Genomic DNA, 22,587 nt, shown 5'->3' with positions numbered 1-22,587 from the left:
AAGTAACATTGTTTTAAATTAAAGCGTTGCAGGAAGCCAAAATCCTCTTGAATAGGGTAAGACAATTTTAAAGGACATCAAATATATAAAGGCCCTCGACCTCAATAAATTGATCTGAGTCAACATAATTGCGGGGAACGCAGTGGGTGTCTACTTTGGGAACATTGACAGTTTTATTAAGGACTTGTGTCAACGACTGTCCAATTTTGGGACGGAACTAATTTCGAGAGAATATTAGAGAAACGATTATTAATTTTGCTTGCTAGGATTACGTTTTTTTTTTATAGAAACATCTCTGTATTAAGAATAACGTTATTTTTTTACTTGGAATAGCTCTGTCATAAATATTATGAAACAAGGAAAAGGAAAAGTTAAATCTTTAAAAACATTGGCGCTTATCTTGTATTATAAAATCGCGCCTAAAAATATATTTTTTAATGTTTTTACTTGCTTTGTTTTTTTAATAATTGTTATAAACAAATACTTTGTTTATAAGATAATTAAATATTGTCATTAGAAAGAAAAAAACAACTTTTGAACCATGGGTCCAACAAATATGAAAAAAAAATCATGAAAGTCGAGCTTAATAATAATTATTAAGCACGACTTTCAATTTTTTTTCATATTACACCCATGGTCTCTCTCATAACTCATAACTATTATGAGTTATCACAAAAAGTTTTCCCTTATTATTTTATTTTAAACCTAGCAATCATTATTTACGACCAGATTTTCGCAAGCAACCCTAAACTACCTATATTCGCAATAAAATATTTACTTAATTTTTAACTAAAAATTTGCAATAGTTTCATATAATTCATATTGTAATGTAAATAGGAATAAAATTAATCTCTCATACTTTAAGAGCCCTTATTCCTTAGAGCGTTCGCCGGTTTTGCGAAATAACACTCGATAGATGGCGCTGGCGCTTGATACGCGAGCGCCGGCAAAGCTATGCGCGTTTCAACGCAGACGAGAATAATATTGATACTTTTCAATTTAATTTGCAAGTAAATTTATTTTAACGTTATATTGGCACTCTTTTATAAGCATGATAGTAGTGAATAGAGTGTATGTGTTGAGAAAATATATAACCAACGACGAATAAATAATAATGATTGTTTACCTATGTCATGGAATTATTGCGACAAGTTCATCCATGAAGTCAAGGATCAAGTCAGTTCACCAAGGAAGTTGAATAATTAAATGTTTGAAAGATAAGATTATACCTACTAAATTATAGTATATATACATACGGTGTTGCTTATTTCGTCGAAATTGAAATTGTCTATGTCTCACCCCCTTAAATTGTTCTCTTTCACTAAAAAACAAATGTGTATTTTTTCAGAATTTTCAATTATGTTTTAGGGGTCGCTACCGAATTTTGAAAATTTGCACCCTCCATACAAGATTATTTTTTTTAGTCTTTTTTCTTGTTTTTTTTTTTTATATGAATCAACGGGTCAGGATCAGGGTGTATTAATGTGCAGTTTAACATAAAATAATACCACTATTTTTTTAAAGCTTATTATGCGTGTTTTAGGCGTTCTAAATATTCATTCAGCAGTGCGCACTCCTAAAATGGAATAAAAATTAAAATATATTGACTATACCTAGTATTGAATTACATGTAAATAGCTTCCATATACTTTGACTCACTGTCTCACTAATTAAACTCACAACTTGATCTTGATATATGTATCATTTAAGCCACTAGGCCAAGTTTGGTATCGTTTTCGTATAAATCGGGGGTGCCGAATTCATTGTCATCATCATCATCATCATCAGGTGTCATCATAATGACACCATTCCGAAGTAAAAACACATAAAATATGAAGAAAAAAAATACTTTTTATAATTCCTCTTCACACTTAAACTGCTGAACCAATTTAGTTAAACCCACATTATAGACGGGTCTAACGCGGGTATGTGAGTTAATATGTGTTCAAAACGCGAAAGTTTAAAATATTCAATTTAGTTCATATTTGGTAGGTACAGAGATAGTTTGAGTCCCAGGGAATAACATAGCAAACTTTTAATCTCAAAAATTATCCCTTAAGGATGTGAAAAGGGAGGAAGCAAATGAAGCTTTATTTGTAAGTATATAAAATAAAATAATATTAATAATCTATCAACCGCATCTAGATCGATAGTGCTCGTCAAGGCAAATCTATTGAGCCCAAATACGATGGAGTTATGATGAGTAGATTCGGAGTTCTGGTGACCAACTCCTGACTCCATCATGAGAACCTGGACTTCATCTAGATCGATGGTGCTTGTCGGGGCAAATCTATTGATCCCAAACACGATGGAGTTATGATGAGTAGATTAGGACTTCTGGCGACCAACTCCTAACTCCATCTCATTAATGGAGTCAGGAGTTGGTCACCAGAAGGGGCTCGTGACTCTGGACATCATCTAGATAGATGGTGCTCGTCAGGGCAAATCTAGTGAGCCCAAACACCATGGAGTTATAATGAGTAGATGAGGATTTCTGGTGACCAACTCCTGACTCCATCATGAGAACCTGGACTTCATCTAGATCAATGGTGCTCGTCGGGGCAAATCTATTGAGCTCAAACACGATGGACTTATGATGAGTAGATTAGGACTTCTGGTGACCATCTCATCATGGAGTCAGGAGTTGGTCACCAGAAGGGTCTCATGACCCTGGACCTCATCTAGATAGATGATGCTCGTCCGGGCAAATCTAATGAACCCAAACACGATGGAGTGATAATAAGTAGATTAGGAGTTCTGGTGACCAACTCCTGAGTCCATCATGAGAACCTGGACCTCATCTAGATCCGTGGTGTTCGTCAAGGCAAATCCATGGAGCCCAAACACGATGGAGTTAAGATGAGTAGATTAGGAGTTCGGTGGCCAATTCCTGACTCCATCAAGAGAACCTGGACATCATCCAGGTCGTCCGGGTATAATTAAAATGCAAACCCTAACCAGAATTCAAGTAACACTAAAAAACTATCACATAAGCGAGAGTCGGTTGTTAAAATTTAATATGGTGTGAAAAATGTACTCTCCCTTGGATCAAGATTTTCTAATCATAGTATACAACAGTTCTCGGAACTCGCTCAATGTTTACGAAGCAATGAGCGCCTGACGATCGAGCGCAGGTCCGTTCCCTAAGCGCGCTCGGCGGAGAATGAGCGCGCGGCGTCGCTGCAGCGTGATTTATAGGTCTTTTAAAAAAATATATATTTACGGCAAGGTAGGTCCTATAGTTATGATTTTTTTTTAATGAGTAAACATAAAGTTACAGTTTGTTAAAATATTTTTTTTGTGGCAAAATATAAGTCCAATTAGCGATAAAAAAATGTAATGTAACCCTGTTTTCACCAAAAAAATGAAGAAAACTCGGAAGGTGTTTTATCATGTTTTTTAAATGAAAGTTCGATTTTCAAGCATGTAAGCCCCTCGTACAACATATGATGAGTTGAATTGTAATCATTCATATACCAAATAATTCTTTTTTACTGCAAAATTGAGAGCCGAAACGACCCTTCTCACTGCAAATTTTGAAAAAGACTTCTAAGAAAACTCATTTATTTTAGGTTCAAAAAGAGAAAATGAAAATTAGAACGTTTGCAGCCCCTAGTTTAAGAAATGATTATTTAAGTACGTTATCAGTTTTTGAATAAATACTAATAGTTACGTCGTAATCTTGAATGAAAAAGGAAGCATTTTGCAAAATAAGCTCGTCTGTAGGAGTAAGGACTCTTAAGAACCACAATTGTTCGAATGCGAAAGTGAAATAAATTTTAATATACAAATGAACCAAGGGTATAAAACTAACGACCGACATTATCCAACACGACTAAAATCATCTAATTACATTTAATTATCAAATAAATGTATTTCAAAGTAATTTGCATGTATTTGTGTCATCTATCAGGCAATTTGTTGCCTAACCACGTCCATAACATCTCGCGGGTAATATGAAAATACTGGCCATGTGGTGCAACGCATGAGGGATTATAATGCGTTATTAATCGTTATAAATATTAAAAAGGTTAAAAAAGTCTATCTAGAAATAGCCACATTTTATTTTAATATAGAAGTTGCTTATTCAATGTAAACTAAATACCTAATTACCGCAATAATCCCATTTATCTCGTTGTCCTGCACAATATTGTATTCGTATTTTAACGACATAGATAGATCTATATTAAAAGTTTCGTTTATAACAAATTGAAAGTTAATACACAACGATTACGGTTTAGCTTCGAATTTATAAACAGTTGATTAAAACACATTTTAATCATTTTCAATAAACTCGATTTTCCATCATAGTGCATCCAATTATCAATTTCCGCGCGCCATCAATTACGTTTTTCCAGTCGAAGTGATTAATTACATAATAGTTTATTAACAACAAACAACAACTGATACTGATTATCATAAACGAGTCGTAACAGTATTAATTTTAATAATAGTTGGTTAATTACTAATTGTATTGCAATTATCATTCGTCCGGATACCAATATGTAGCTATTTGTACATAACAAATGCTAAACGTCTGCCTCTTGCTTTGACAATTTAATTTGTTTTGTTTAATATTTGTACTAGGTTTATTTAAACCTAAACCTATTTAGGTTTCTATTTGTCTAAGTGGATTTACTACGCATAAGTAGGTACCTACATTTATCAATACATTCATTATTTTATATGAGCTTGATTTCAGTATTTGTGGTAAAACTGTTTTATGAAAATACAATCAAGTTATATTCATTCATAAATACAGCCAAATACTCTTTTTAAACAATAAAAAAGAAAATGAAAATGAAATGCAAGTAATTGTAAGAAATTGCAAATATTCCAGTTATCGGGCTTTCAAAATCACACAATTTTATAACTTAAGCATATCTTTTTTAAACTTTTACTTAATTCTGACAGTCGTTCATCTCATTTTAGGTACAACTTTGCATAAGTGACTATGTTGTAAAAGATTTAAGATTTTCAAAAGTCTTTTATTGTAAACACACTTTTGAAATAACATTTATTTTTATCAAGAAATATGAAGGCTGGCGACTGAACGGTGACTGCCCTTTTCGCTCATTTTGCTCTACGCAGTCTTAAGTGAAAATCGAAAGTAGTTTATCGTACCTACCTATTTTAATTACCTACTAAGTGTCGAAATTATTTTAAATACGTTAAAAAGAGGATTAATGAATGAAAATCAGCGTCGTAACACTACCCATGTGCTGCAACACATGCTGAGTGTTATCCTTTTTTGGAACCACTCGCAACACTGTCACTTTAAATTTACCTAGATTTAAGCCTATTTTAATGTTGTTGTGTTTGTGTGTTTCGAATAAAAGCATCTTTCATTCATTCATTCAATTTGTTATAAAATTATCAGAGCCAAGACAAAATTTCACGCCAACGAAGAAGCGGGCATAAGCTAGCGTGAAATAAATCCCGAGAGGAAGTGTGCCTCTATTAGGGTAGTACAGTGGAGTGTAATTATTTACCCGCCTCGTTCAGAACTGAAACTACTAAAATGTAGTTTGACATTTGTTGGAAACTTACAGTGTAGGGCCAACAGGAAAACCGAGTTCAGAATTACTGCTCGCCAAATTTAATTGCCGGGCTCGGTACAGTTTTAAAATGTGGCTAGGTAATGTAATTAACCTTTTGAACGCCACAGACGGCAATTGACGTCAACGCAAAATCGTGACACCGACGCCAAAGACGGCATTTGACGTCGATCGTTTTTTGATCAAAATCTACTGAATAACACCCCACTTTTAATTTAGGTTGGCGATATTTCTTCACAAAACTAAATTTTACCTCCGTGGCGTCAGTGGCACGGCAAATGGATGCGCCGTTTGGCGTTCAAAAGGTTAATTAATTTATTCACTTCTTACTTATAAAGTAAATATTATGACGAGTTTATAAAACCATCTATAAAACGAATTGATTTAACACAGTTTCAAATTCAATTGAAAAATTTAAATCAAGACTAGGTTTTTGTGCTAAAAACCTTTCTTCTTCAAAATCAGTTAATCTAATCCACATTTAATCATATTATGCAGCCTGTGTAACCCTCGCCATAGAAATGAATCAAATCAAACCCCATTCACCAGAATTGGTTTCATTACTTTGAATCTACGGTGGAATATACGACGCAAACATCCAGATAGACAAATCACTATATAGGTACTTTGACTATTTACCCCGTGTTCATGAAACTTAATAAGAGTGTGAGTTATCACCAGTATCTTTTTTTTACGGATACAAAGGACAAGGACAAACGTAAAGGACACACGACAATATCTCTGTCTCAAACAGATAAATATTCCTAGAAAGACCTAGTCCTAGGCCTAGTCTTAAGTTTGTGTTTCATTATATTGTTGTATTGACGTTTATTGAATTTATTCAATTTATAAAAGTTCTAGAAAGGACGTTCATGAACGTTCATGGACGTTCGTTATAAATAACTAAAGTTATACAAATATTCTCTATAGCTCATAAGCAAATATTGAAAGAAACACTAAGCAAATAAATTTACTATTGTAGACAACAGGCGGTCTTTTAGTTAAAGAGCGATCTCTTCTGGACACGTCTTGGTTATGTTGGACAGCTATTAATTACTTTATCTCATCTAGGCGTAACTTGCAAACATTTACACTGAATTATAGCAAGCAGACGACATGTCAAGTACCCACAAAAAATTCAGTCCTATAAAAAAAAAAGACATAGTGCGCAACGTGACAATCCAAGAAAAAAAAATCAAATTAGGTATTGGATTTTCAAGAAAAAAATGTATCAAGTAAGAAGTAATGTACAAATGATGGAATAATTATTAAGCTATGTAACTTATTAAGATTATGAAGCAGATAAATAATAAAAATATAGGTTACTTATATTAAAATGCTATCTCTACAGGATAAGCGGCTTACCAGTTACGGGGTGATCGCTGCTCTGGCGGACCGGGTGAAGTTTTGAATAAAAGGAATAGTGTGCTACTGCAGTTTTATCCGGATAAAAACTTACATACGCACGTCAAAGTGTTATACAAATTTTAGGCGTAAAAGTCTAATATTAAATTGCAGATATTGTTTTCGAACATACCTCTATAATTAATTTCAAATACGCGCGGGCATACCTGGGTATAAATATTTTTCAACTGATTTTTTTGAGGTGTGGTATAAAGAATAATATCTAAAACATATAAAAACTCAAAAATGCGCGTTATCTTAGAGATAAGATCTACCTAGGTCGATTTTTCGCCCTCGAAAACCCCCATATAGCAAATTTCATCGAAATCGTTAGAGTCGTTTCCGACATCCCCGAAATATACATATATGTAAATAAATAAATATACAAGAATTGCTCGTTTAAAGGTATAAGATTCAATCTGCTACAAACAATTTTCGCATATAAAATAATTTATTTTATTGTGCTACACATAACGAAGAAAAAACTACTTTTAATTTCACTGAACGAGTGTGTTGACTGTACTTAAGTTTAGGTACCAAACTTGGCTTAAGACTTAACACGGCACCAAGAACTTCTCAGAGTCAGAGGTGTACGTATTTCTAAAGACAAACCTACAAACATTCTCGGATTTCAAACACAAGTTCGAAGCTCTTAGTCATTAGTCATGTATTTTGCACTAACATGACCTCTCGTCGGTGCGAATAAAAAAATCGCCATGTATTTTTAAGCTACTTTTCAGGACACAAAAATAACTGTTTATTTTCCTGTTTGTAATATATTTGTTGCGCCTGTATTTTTTTTCTGATAGATCAATGATTTTTACATGATATTACTCATGAAGAAAATAAACAGATTTATATGTAATTTTTTACAATATTATTATTTTAACCAAATTTTGCTACATAGCGATTTAAATTTGGTTCATTAAAATCATCATGTGTGAAATTTGTACACATAGCGATTTGTTGCCTAAGTAACATAGTACGAGAGATGATACATAGCGGATTTTAGGGTCTATGTCGGGTAATCCACTCTACAATAAATCGCCATGTGCAACATTATCGCCATCACCCTCGACGAAAAACAAGGCATTTAATATCGTTATGTGCTAAAAATCACAAAGCTATTTTTTTGTTTAGTTCTGTTATTTTTTTGGACAAATGTTGTTCTGTGTTCACATAGCGGAATTTTTATTTTCAAAACTAATAAAGATATAACAAAAATATTTATGTGGGTCGACGGGAAATTTAAAAAGGAATTCAAATATGCCAAAATCAAAAAATCGTAAAAAAACACATAGCGATTTTTTTATTCGCACCGACGCTCTGTTCAGCGACACCAATTTAAAACAATTTGATTCAAACACTTAGATAATTGATTTTAGGGGGCATAAATAAATGTCAGGTAGGGATTGTTACTCGTACTCTTCCTAGCTTTTTTTTGTTAGGAATCCGATGTCCGATTAATTTATTGATCAGAGAGTCCTAAGAAACATTTGGTTTTATATTAGTGTTAGCGTGTTCTTCTACCTAAAGTACATTTTATGTTTATCAATGTATAGACTAGACTGCTTATACAAGAATAAACCTGCAGGTTATTACGCCGCTCATGATCCTAGACTGTATCGGCACTTACCATCAAGGTGAGATGGTATAGGATTGAGGAATTAAATGATTAGGCACTTTTTTTTCAAAACTAAAACAAAAGAAATCTTAATTACGTATATTTCTGATTTCACAAAAAAATGCAAAGGACTTTAGAGCAGTTACTTTTGTGGTTTTACTAATATGCTATCTTTTAACTTTCTAAAGTAAAAGTATACTTTGATTAGTACCTAAATACCGGATTATGCCGTAATATGAAAATTGGATACCTCCTTTACACATAAACTACTTACTGATATGATTAGAAAATAAATAATAATAATATGATAAATATAGATTCCATAAAGTAATTTTACAAAGTCAAAAGCAACAGTGATACAAACCAACACTTCCAACACACAGATAAAAGGGCTCAAATAATGAACAGATCTTAATCAAACGCGATATAAACCCATTCCAAGCCCAAGGGCTGCCATAAAGTTCCGTACAGGCCTCGCAATGGGTTTTATAGGGCAAAATGCAACTTTTATTGTCTACTCGTGATCGAGTGTTTGTATGGACAGATAATGGGTCTAAGGGAGGACTGGCAAATTATCGATAGTCATTTTCCAATCTGAATAAGTCGTCAACTCTCTACAATTTTCATTCCTAAGATATGTATTTAAATATCATTAGAAATCACAAGTGATAATAACACATGTAATATGCTAATTTCAGGTGAGGAATAAAAGCATAGGTAAGTACTTTTTTTTTAATTATTAGTGGATTTATAAGTTTTTGTTTGGCCATAAACTTCATTCCCACAATTAATATTAAACTATTATTTCCTTTGGCTACGTGAGAAGAGAAAGCTCAACGACTTTACTGTGACAATTAACAAAACGCCAACTATGTCTAAATTCCCATAAGTTTAAGGGTTCCTTAATTTAGCTAGTATAGTACCTAAGAACGAAATGTTATAGCTTGAATGCCGCTTTTGATCCCTATTTCGTGCGAATTCTCACCAGTCACCAGCTCAAGCAAATCTACATCCGTGTCTTTCAGCCCCTCGATATATAAGCGGATTTATCCTGCTAAACCTTTTTGACGAAACGAAGCACGATCATCTGCCATTAGCTCCTTCACATTCGAATTCAATAGGCAGTCTTTGATTGATACTAAATTAATCTTTAATTAAATGCAACAAAAATTACACGAAAATATGGCAAAAAAATAAAGCGTTTATTCATAAATATTACTTACAACGCAACATTATCGCCATCACCCTCGACGAAAAACAAGGCATTTAATATCGTTATGTGCTAAAAATCACAAAGCTATTTTTTTGTTTAGTTCTGTTATTTTTTTGGACAAATGTTGTTCTGTGTTCACATAGCGGAATTTTTATTTTCAAAACTAATAAAGATATAACAAAAATATTTATGTGGGTCGACGGGAAATTTAAAAAGGAATTCAAATATGCCAAAATCAAAAAATCGTAAAAAAACACATAGCGATTTTTTTATTCGCACCGACGCTCTGTTCAGCGACACCAATTTAAAACAATTTGATTCAAACACTTAGATAATTGATTTTAGGGGGCATAAATAAATGTCAGGTAGGGATTGTTACTCGTACTCTTCCTAGCTTTTTTTTGTTAGGAATCCGATGTCCGATTAATTTATTGATCAGAGAGTCCTAAGAAACATTTGGTTTTATATTAGTGTTAGCGTGTTCTTCTACCTAAAGTACATTTTATGTTTATCAATGTATAGACTAGACTGCTTATACAAGAATAAACCTGCAGGTTATTACGCCGCTCATGATCCTAGACTGTATCGGCACTTACCATCAAGGTGAGATGGTATAGGATTGAGGAATTAAATGATTAGGCACTTTTTTTTCAAAACTAAAACAAAAGAAATCTTAATTACGTATATTTCTGATTTCACAAAAAAATGCAAAGGACTTTAGAGCAGTTACTTTTGTGGTTTTACTAATATGCTATCTTTTAACTTTCTAAAGTAAAAGTATACTTTGATTAGTACCTAAATACCGGATTATGCCGTAATATGAAAATTGGATACCTCCTTTACACATAAACTACTTACTGATATGATTAGAAAATAAATAATAATAATATGATAAATATAGATTCCATAAAGTAATTTTACAAAGTCAAAAGCAACAGTGATACAAACAAACCAACACTTCCAACACACAGATAAAAGGGCTCAAATAATGAACAGATCTTAATCAAACGCGATATAAACCCATTCCAAGCCCAAGGGCTGCCATAAAGTTCCGTACAGGCCTCGCAATGGGTTTTATAGGGCAAAATGCAACTTTTATTGTCTACTCGTGATCGAGTGTTTGTATGGACAGATAATGGGTCTAAGGGAGGACTGGCAAATTATCGATAGTCATTTTCCAATCTGAATAAGTCGTCAACTCTCTACAATTTTCATTCCTAAGATATGTATTTAAATATCATTAGAAATCACAAGTGATAATAACACATGTAATATGCTAATTTCAGGTGAGGAATAAAAGCATAGGTAAGTACTTTTTTTTTAATTATTAGTGGATTTATAAGTTTTTGTTTGGCCATAAACTTCATTCCCACAATTAATATTAAACTATTATTTCCTTTGGCTACGTGAGAAGAGAAAGCTCAACGACTTTACTGTGACAATTAACAAAACGCCAACTATGTCTAAATTCCCATAAGTTTAAGGGTTCCTTAATTTAGCTAGTATAGTACCTAAGAACGAAATGTTATAGCTTGAATGCCGCTTTTGATCCCTATTTCGTGCGAATTCTCACCAGTCACCAGCTCAAGCAAATCTACATCCGTGTCTTTCAGCCCCTCGATATATAAGCGGATTTATCCTGCTAAACCTTTTTGACGAAACGAAGCACGATCATCTGCCATTAGCTCCTTCACATTCGAATTCAATAGGCAGTCTTTGATTGATACTAAATTAATCTTTGATTAAATGCAACAAAAATTACACGAAAATATGGCAAAAAAATAAAGCGTTTATTCATAAATATTACTTACAACTAAATACATATAATTATTCTTCTTTCACAGAGTGGGTTGTTGGCAGATGAGGCTCCTATGGGTCTATGTAAGCCAGGTAGTTGATTATTTAAACTTATCTACGTAACCTTTTACCGCATGCACAGATGCTATGGATAGCTATTAAAGTTCATTTTTAAACTAATGTTTTTTTTTATTTATAACATAAATTAAGAGGTGAACTCTATAATCTTAGCGTACAGTATAAAAACAATTAATGTATTTTATGTACTTATGGTTTACATAAGTTGTATTTGACCTTTTATTTAATTTAATGGAAAATTGCTTAGGTAGTTTATATTTTTAAATGTATTATGTACAAGTTCAATATTTGTTTTATTTCATTTAAGTTTTCATACGAACATAAAATAATTATGACCAACTTAAAAAAAATAGGTATGAACCTAATCAGTGTCAAATCGTAGTCAATAACATAGAGCCGACGTCATTTATAAACTTGGCTAGAAACTTTTTTACCCACTTAACAAACTTCATTCATTATTTGTGTCTTGTTATTCTTAATTGGCTTAAAAGATCTGAACTTTAAGTTAATTGCATCAATTTTACATATTAATATCGATAAACACATGATAAAGATTTTAGCTAATGTGCATCACTAGTCGAGTAGGTACCCCTTGTTTGTCTTGTGAGCGAAGGAAATGGAAAACCATAAACATAATGAACGCAGAGGTCTGTGACATCACCACGACAAATTGATAGCGATCACTCAAATAAATATGTCGTTACGATTTATTACGCCATCTTATGGCGTTGTAGTGTCACAGATAGTTGCAATGAATATATGCAAAGGGTGCAAGATGGACTCGATGGACTGTGTAGGTAGGTATACATAGTCGTAGTTATTAAAATGTTGGGTTACAGTATCATTAGATAATAAATATACTGTTACGAAAAATCATAATACTTGAGAATATTTATACTAAGCACGTACTATCTTGGTTAAATATAAATGCCGACTGGAAACTCTCCTCAGAGCAAATGATTATCGACAAAAGTCAAGATGACTAAAGAAAGAAAGTGGCTAAAGTAATATAACTTTATTTAAAAGTTCTGTAGGTATTCGGTGACTCTTTATAAAACAAAATACCTATAATTGTACGCGTATTTTTTTCTTTACCATTATTAATTTTCCGACATCTGTCAATTTGTAGGTCATATGCTTAAACAATCCCTACTTACTCATAATCACTCAAAAAATGTCGGTAGGATACATCTCAATCTTCAAAACCCATGTAGTAGTCAAGAATATTAGAAGGAATGTAATAATACACCACAAGAACTATTACGTAATAAACCCAGTCTACTAAGATGATGTAAATGTGAAAAATATGAAGCGGAACGAAATGACGTCTTTCAGTATGCCAATTTAATGACCGAATGCTGGGGTTAATGAAGTCATTACGAGACGTATTTATATTCAGTGCCCCAGTTATCCTGGTAATCCTTCAAGCGCGGTTCGTATTAGATATAAATGTAAAGTAACGTTGACAGAATAAAAACTCCTTTGAACTCCTCATGATCCCGGATCATTAGAGGTGACCGTGTGCAAAGGACGGTTAAACTTTTTTAATAAAATCAGCTAAGTGCGCATTCTCCCCTCCAGATTGGGTATAAATTTAAGTAGAGAATGAATGTCCTAAAAAAGTCCGTGTTTGCAAATAATTTATCTGCTCTGCAAGGGGAAAAGAGTTTTGCATAAATTAGCTGGAAATAAACTTTTCGAAAATGAAAAATCCTGTTTGGAATAAATACACCATTTACCTACTACTGTACCTACTACAAAATCACATCCCAAATTTTTAGTAAGGAAACTACTAGGGTACCCGGTTCAAAAGCATAACTTGTTGTAAATTAAATACCTAAGTATTGTTATTGCTCGTAATAGTCACAATGTTAACGAGTATTATAGATAGATACATATAATGAACCAACTACATAGAATATTTGGTTTCATAACAAGTTCGCTGCTTTTGTGTTTAGATTCCGTACTTAGTTCGTGTTTACACTAAACCACTCCCCGTAATATTAGCTCTTAATGAATAGCGTTGTGTAATTGCTAAGGACTTATAGTTAATGAAGTTCGTTCGATTAATTCAAATTCTGGCTCGAACCAACTTGCCAATTAGCAATGGAACTCAACGGCTGCCGGGCCAAAGCATAACGCCATAATCATTAGCAACCCATTAAGAAAAACAATAGGTACCTACCTACCCTAAGTATTCACAAACAATCGACTGTTTTGAATTATTTTTTTACTTCTATAAATATTGACTAACGCATACCTAACTATTGAAGCTAAAAAACTATAATCATGCAATCTTATATAAGTACCTAATGTATACGAACTATACGAATCTTTAAAAAATGTATCCCCTGATGGTTACCTAACTCGTAAGAACACGTTCCACCATGTTTAATAATGTATTTACAACGGAAATTTCACGGCACTATTGTTATAATATATGCTCCGGAACTTGGAGCGCAGGAATAGCACTTAACAATAGAAGTTGCGGCAAAGTATGTTATATAAAAGATTATTTTCATGCACATGGCAAACTTTGTTCGATTTCCTCGTGGGAGGGAAGCGTTGCATGCATCTAACGCCCGAGCGAAGACACACATGTGGTGCAAGGGACAAGTCTAATGCAACTACAAGTAGTTCTTTGTGCCTGTAAGTACTTCTCTCAAGAACAGTTGAGCAGCGTTGTGGATGGACCCAGCTAGTTTATCGTTTAGATTAAATATTATCATAGTGGAGGCCAAGGGACTTTTCTGTGTATGTACAGTCAAGGAATTTAAATTCCGACCCATTCCGTACTTTGTCACAGTGACAATCAATATGAAAGCCGCTAGAGACCTCATACGGTTGTCACTGTGACAAAGTACGAAATGGGTCGGAATTTAAATTCCTTGACTGTACATAACCTAAAAAAATATTATGTTTCACAAATAAATTTAAAATGAGATGTTTCGATGTAATATAACGGTATGAAAAACGTATTTGAAGTTTGTGTATGTATACCTATACCATACATATCACTTTACTTTATTTTACTTAAGGGAAGTAAAGAGTAGAAAGTAAAAAAAAATTAAAGGATTAATGTTAGATATTTTGAAATAGCAGTAACACGTTATATATTTTCCAATGTTAGCAATATCGCAAGATATTCTGAAAGTTGTGTTGCATTAATTTTGGCCACTTTAGCTGCCAATATCCATTTGATACTCTTTACTTCTGACTGTACACTAGCCTTGGTCCGGAATATCATCCGGTTAAAAAATGCATTACCTAATGTTCGAATCAAATACTTATGCCTATAGTATTTATTTATTTATGAAAGTTTATCCGCTGTCGCATTACAATTGTACCTTGCTAGTCCAAATGGTGTGAAAGTTGGAATAATACGCGACAAATTTCCTTCACAAAGTTTTCATACAATTACCAAGTTTCGCAGTCTATCGTCATTCATTTCTTAGTATGGTAATTATCTTATTTAGCGCGCAAATAAACCACTTAGTAACTTAGTTTGCACTGGCAAAAACATTATCATATTTGTGTACAATTACAAACAATGAAATATACATCGAAAACTTTGATATTAATAATGTAATTTTTCTCTTAAATTTCCGAGAAGGAAAGTAGGTAATTCTCAACTTTCTTATTTCCATCCTATTAGGAAATCAGAACAACGATTCGAATTAAGAGCATCCGATAATCTCATTAACGTCAGTAACGCAAAAAACAAGGAAGTGATAAGCTAATTTTGATAAGAAGTAAGTTGCCAACATAACTTTTGCAAACTGTCCAGGAAAATATAATTGAAAATGTAAGTAGCTACTTTTCAATTTTCACTTAGACTAATTGATGATTCAAAAGAGACACCATTGAGCACTCTGAAACATCTCTTTTCATTACATTCGTTCAACTTTTACAATGAATCAGTTTGAAGTGATGCTTCTGAAAATGTTGTACCTAATTTGAGTGGATTCAGATTTTTGTGGCAAAAATTGTCGTTCCGAATAATTTTCTTAGTAACGTGATTTTCTTTCTTTAGGTACCTAATTAGATTTAATTATGGATAGCCTCGTTTTCGGATTATGAATTAGGAAAACATTTTTAACTACTAAATATATCGTTTTATACATACACGGTTCACTTATTTTCTGCCGAAACACAATTTGCTCCGAGAGTAACTAGGTACTTAATTAAATTTTGAATGTGACAGCCTTTGTTTTGCTAAAAAATAATGTTAGACTCCTATTTTCTCGCTGTCGCTGACTTGACACGTGTAAAAGACATAGCTAATTACTCCGAAAACAATTTGTAAACGAAGAGAACAACATTAGTATGTACTCGTAGTAGTAGGTAGACATAAAGGCTAGGAGAATCATACTGTTTATTTCTAATGCTTGTATTACGAGTAGGTATAACCCCAAAAAGAGGGATGAGAATAGTTTTTAGAGCACCGCACAAAACTGTTCGCGGCGCACAAACCAGTTTTGTCAGTAACACTTGAATAAAAATACGATTATTCAATACAATACACTTTCAATACACTTGAATAAAAATACGATTATTCAAGTGTTACTGACAGAACTGGTTTGCCACACTATAATTCGTATATGGATGGTGTTTAGCAAAAATGAGTCATCCCACATTCATTTTGCAATAAAATGTCAACTTTAAGCGTAAAGTTTTTGAGTTGACATCTTATTGAAAAATTAATGTGGGTTGACACATTATTACTTAACAGCATCCATATATGGATGGTGTTTAGCAAAAATGAGTCATCCCACATCCATTTTGTAATAAAATTTCAACTTTAAGCGTCAATTTTAAGAGTTGACATCCTATTGAAAAATTAATGTGGGTTAACACATTATTACTTAACAGCATCCATATATGGATGGTGTTTAGCAAAAATGAGTCATCCCACATCCATTTTGTAATAAAATTTCAACTTTAAGCGTCAATTTTAAGAGTTGACATCCTATTGAAAAATGAATGTGGGTTAACACATTATTGCTTATCAGCATCCATATACCTACTGTCATTATTAATGTGTAAAAACATCATTGAATGACGAAATTATGAGGCGCAAAATATATCTATCCTATAAGATTCTTATCTATATATCTAAATCTATTTGGAATCCTTCCATCATTCCACTATCCCTCAATGAATAATATATCGAGGTAATGAAAAACCTACATTACCTGCTCGTACCGATGGCAGGGTATGGTTAAATTTTCTGCCACTCCGTCCGTTTGTGGTAAACCTGTACAGAACTACCCGTTTAGATTTATAGGGTTTTCATACGAGATTTACGACTGTCATTTATTATTCAGTATCTGCGGTACAATCAGATTTATGACACACTTTTGGGTATGGTTTTATTCGAATAAATAAACTATTTCGTTATTAACTTGTAAGATAAAGATTTTAAGTCATGCATTAAAATAATAAAAAGTTGAATTTTATAAAAAACAATTGGTAAACATTTAAATAAATTTCTAGATAATATTAGACACTATTAGGTATGTATCGCGTTCGGTACATTATGTTCTCGGTCAACTTGCGTTTTTTGAAAAACAAATTATAGCTAGCCTTCAATGAATGTAGTACTAGGTATGGTGCTTTACACACACTAGTCTACCATCTCCTCAAAACACAAATAACAAATAAGTTTATTTATAGCTAGATAAACTTCAACAAAATTTAACTGTTGAACAAGCTGGTTTTCCCCATACGATTTCTTTCAGCACTATCACTTATTAACAAGGTAATACATGAATAACTATGGTGAGTCTTACCAAAAAGTTGCATAATATATAATATAACCTTTTTTGTTTAAAAATTTTTAGGAATTATTTCTTACGTTGACACTTTTTTCGTAACTCTAATATTTTTCGCACAAATTAAAAAAAAATGGGTGACCGGGACATATTTCATGTTAAAAGGATGGGTTTCGTCAGGGGAAGAGGATGTGAATATTGTATGCGTAAAACACCATACCCAAAGGTATCGTAGTATATTAATTGAATGCTAACTATAATTTGTTTGTCTTCCCCATACATTAGAACATAACTTGACCGAATCAATGTTCACTAATAGAACTTCGTAGACAGAGCATTGACGTATCGTCATGTGATACCGGTAATTACAAGTCATGTTTAGGTGATTGATGATGATCTGATTCAAGTGACCTGTCTTGCTGTATCCATTATTATCAGGCTGTCCGGGGTTGGTATAGTTTACGAGTTAAAGGATGACTCACGTTAAACCGGGCCGTGCCCGGGCCGAGGCGTCAACATGTCATTTTGATCAGGTAATCACGTGGTGTTTTCTATAGAAAACGAAGCGCCGGAAGCTCCGGTCCGGCCCCGGCCCGGTCTAGCGTGAGTCATTCTTAACCCCTTTTTTAGTTTAAGTTGATATGTTACATTTGAAACAATGAATAAAATAAACATCAAAGTATTGATTTTATTTGTCTGTCTATTGATATAAATACCAACATATTACATTTGTTACAGTAAGATGTCAATTCTGAGAGAATTGTTCGAGGAAATTAAAGTACCAACTTGTGGCACTTTCTGTTGAGATACGTATTCGCCAACAAAGGCAAGCACTCAATAAGCTTGTCATGGACTAAGTGCACCGTGGGTCTGCACTTATGAACCGGAGTTCCCAGGAGACAATGTCCTATCTGTGGAGCAATTACGGTAATATGTTGTCTACTTAGAACAAACAACAACTAGAAAAGCCTTATGTTGCATTTCCGTACAAATGTCTGCCGAATTTTGCGGGAAGGTGAAGAAGTAACATGCAAAAAAGATCTACTTCGAAACCAAAAGCGACACATGGAAATTATAATAAAAATTGAAATATTCTTATTTTAACCCAAAAAATATTTGTGAAAATTATAACGCATGGATATTTCTTTACACGACTTTTTTGCACATTGTGCAAGGTTTTTGACATAGGGGTGAGTTACTGAAAGGCTAGTCCAGTTATCTATGGTCTATAACAATATAATTTCAAGAGCTTTTATGAACTAATGACCTAATAACATTTGTTCATCATCATCATCATCATTTCAGCCATACGACGTCCACTGCTGAACATAGGCCTCCCCTTTGGACCTCCATTCGTACCGGTTGGAAGTGACCTGCAGCCTTAACAAGGTCGTCCGTCCATCTTGTGGGTGGACATCCTACGCTGCGCTTGCTAGTCCATGGTCTCCACTCGAGCACTTTTCGACCCCATCGGCCATCTTCTCTGCGCGCAATGTGGCCTGCCCATTGCCACTTCAGCTTGCTAATCCGGTGGGCTATGTCGGTCACTTTAGTTCGTTTGTCGTTCGTCGATCTCCTCATTTCTGATTCGATCGCGCAGAGAAACTCCGAGCATAACATTTGTTATAATACACTAACTGTATAGCAGGGGGTGACCTTGGTAACACCATCCGGAAACCTTGTCGGCGACCTTTACAAGTTGGCGCTTCGAAACCAAGATAGAGCAGCTTGAGAAAGGTTAAGCGTGTTAAGTATAGGTATGTAGTTAGTATGGGATATATCAAAATCTACAGTATTATATAAGGCACTACTTAAGTCTAAGAGCACAAGAAAAGTGAGATTCCCATCCTAAATATTGACATCATATATCTGGTGAGAATTCGCCCATACGAACTTTTTTTCAATACTTAAAAAACTGGAAAGATGGAGACATTTGTTGTCTAGAAGATGTTTTATTACGGGATGTGAGATTACCACGGCCGTATAATCATGAGCATTTCTACATTTAGGCTACATTCACTAATACCATTCGTTCGTCGTAATAAATAATCGCCCTCTTTGAAACATATCACAAAAGTACTAATCAAATGCGAAAAATCAGATGAATCCCACGTTACGTTATATACGTATAGTCATTGATAATATTGTACCTCGTTCTGGAATGACTATTTAAAAACAATTCATCGCAATTATTGAAAATATGATGTGGGCAAGTTACTAAAGCTGCTTCTTAGTCTAACATCCACCTTTGTATCATTTTAATACCTATATTTATTTGTGATAACTTGCCATGATGTTGGAAGTTATGCTTTCTTTAGCCGATCGTACAATGTAAGTATAACAACATATTGTCCCATGTTGTGTCAGCTCGTTGACATGCAACGCGCGATGTTCTCCAATTTATGTGAATGTTTGCAGAAATATATGGCGTTGTACGTACACTGCCCTAATTTACGAAGTGGAATTTTGGAGAAACCGAACTAAATGATATTCATATATTCATTATTAAAGTTGTCACTACCTATTAAGTGTTTACGTCATAAATAAAGATCTAAGAATAATCAATATATATTTTTTAACAAAACTTATAAACTATTATAGTAGTATATATTATAGTATTATAGTAGTAGGGTAGTATTATACCCTATAATGGACGTGGAACCAGTAATGGGACAAAAGAACATAATTCCTCTAAAATAAGTATCTAAAAGTAGTTTATAAACACTGGCTGTATATTATCATAAATAAGAGTCCTAGAGCTGTTTCAGTTTGAAGTTTCATTAAATTTGGTTGCTTTTTAAGAAATTGGCGTCAACCCAAAAGTTATCGTGTCACTGAAAAAAAAATACCACTACGAATTCTTAACAACTTCGCTAAGAGAGGTGAGTTAATTTATTAAATTTCAATTAATTAATACTTGATGAAAACTAGAATGTGTTTTGTTAATTGCATTTACCATGAGATAAGGTATACAACACACTATGTTGTGACTCCACAGATGTAAAAAAATAGTGGTATTTGGCCCAATCCCATTATAGGAGCTGTAAAACTGCGTACCTCCTATGATGGGACAATTGACAGAATGATACTTGCCATGCCATAATTTCATGTTTAAACAATACAGAAGTAAAATGTAGTTACGAAATATGTCAATCAGGAGGTATTCTCGGACTTCGGATAGATTAATATCCTTTTTCCAAACTTTTATTTAACTTGCCCTGTTAGTTAGTGTGGGTCCAATCTTGGTAGCTGAATTTGAGCCGCTTTTCGATTTCCGATTCAGTTGAAATTTTGTGTAAGTACGTAATTAAGTATGTAAATCGGATGATAATGCAATATTATGATAACATGGACCTAATCTGATGATGGAGACAGGAGGTGGCCATGGGAACTTTATCGCAATAAACCCTTACTAATTGTGTTTGGGTATATTAGAATTGTCTCGATGGATCTAATACAATAATAATTGGCTGTGGAAAGAAAAATACATTCAGCAATAAAGCTTATACCAAAAATTGATTTTTTTTCCCTAACTTATTCCCCATTTCAATATTTTATACTGATATAGCAATGTCCATTATAGGGGGCCCATTACTGGATCCACGTCCATTACCGGGGGCCCATTACTGGAGCATTGGTGTCCATGACTGGAGAAAAAAAGCATAGTTTTAATTTGTTAAATATGTGGAAACTAATTGTTGTATCTTTGATACAACACGCCTAAAACATGAAAGACGGATAGGACTTTCATCTTTTAACACGCTAAGCGGTAGACCATTTACATGTATACGGGAAATATCATAAATACTCCAAATTTCCTCTTAAATGTCCCATGACTGGTGCTGTTACTATATTAAAGTTAAGTATAAACCAAATAAATAAAAAGTAATTAAAAAAAAAGTTAAAGAGTACAATAATCAAAATAAATAAGTTGCTCCTGAAAGTAGAACTATAGAAAACTGATGCTAAGGTAAGTACCTACTTTTGCGCCTAAGAAGCCCCTTTTTTATTACAATTTATCTTATTTATTTACAATTATCTTACATAAAACATTACAAAACATTACAATTAATAATAACATTTTATTAAATATATTCCTACATAATTCAGTAGGTAAGCGATTGAGCCAATGACCCGTGGCCATGGAAGAACTCGTCAATGGTATAGCAAGCCATTTCTAGTAGGACGGTTTTAAGTTTGCGGACAAATAATAATATTTATTTTAAATATTTTAAATATATTTAAATATTAATTTTACTACTTATGAACTTGCAGTTTTGTCTGTGGTACAGTCACCTGCAATAATATGTTACACAAGGAAGTCCGCAAACATATCTGATACGATCTTATTTGTGGAGCCATAAGAGCGTGTCACATATTTTTGCGGCCTTCGAAGAGTAACATATTATTGCGGGTGACTGTACTAGCGAACAAGGACGCAAAATTTTAACCCATGCACACTAACGTATGAAATTTAGAAAGTACAGTTATTAGGCAAGCTTAAGAACGGGGATTTTTTTGGCGCAGGTACCTACCTTATTTTTATATCTATTCATATAACGCTTGGGTACTTTGAAACCTTTTAGAATATTATTTTAAATTCGAATTAAAAAATATATTTGCCTTTAATTTTCACATAAAGCGTAAATGAAAGCTACGCTGAAATATGGAAATTTATATTTTTTATCGTCACTAGTACATCTATTCTAACATCAAATCATTCTTAAAAAAGTGTGAAAATAATATGATTATTTGTATTTTGTGTATGCATATGAACATTATAAACCTATGTTAAAAATTTCATGAACTTGGTGATGTCGACAATTAGGTACGACGTTTCTCTATTTATAGCATTATAGTAAACTATAATATTTGGTATGCAGCTCTCAGCGGACCGAAAGCAAATCAATTAATAAAGTTTGGTATACGAACCATTCCCCCACGGTACGATGTGTTTTCATTTGCTTGTCGCATCCAGAATTTGTGTCTATTCAGGAAGAACACACTGAAGCAAGAACAAAATCGTATTTCCAAGGGATTGTAACTAAGTTATATTTTAGTCTTGAAATAAACTATCTTGGGGCTATTGGCTACAAATGAATCATCTTTTGATTTGAAATCAAGCGTCAATTGATCAGA

Source organism: Cydia fagiglandana, unplaced genomic scaffold, assembly GCF_963556715.1.
Source record: "Cydia fagiglandana unplaced genomic scaffold, ilCydFagi1.1 SCAFFOLD_32, whole genome shotgun sequence".
In the NCBI taxonomy this organism is placed as follows: Eukaryota; Metazoa; Arthropoda; class Insecta; order Lepidoptera; family Tortricidae; genus Cydia; species Cydia fagiglandana.
This window is presented reverse-complemented; position numbering follows the sequence as displayed.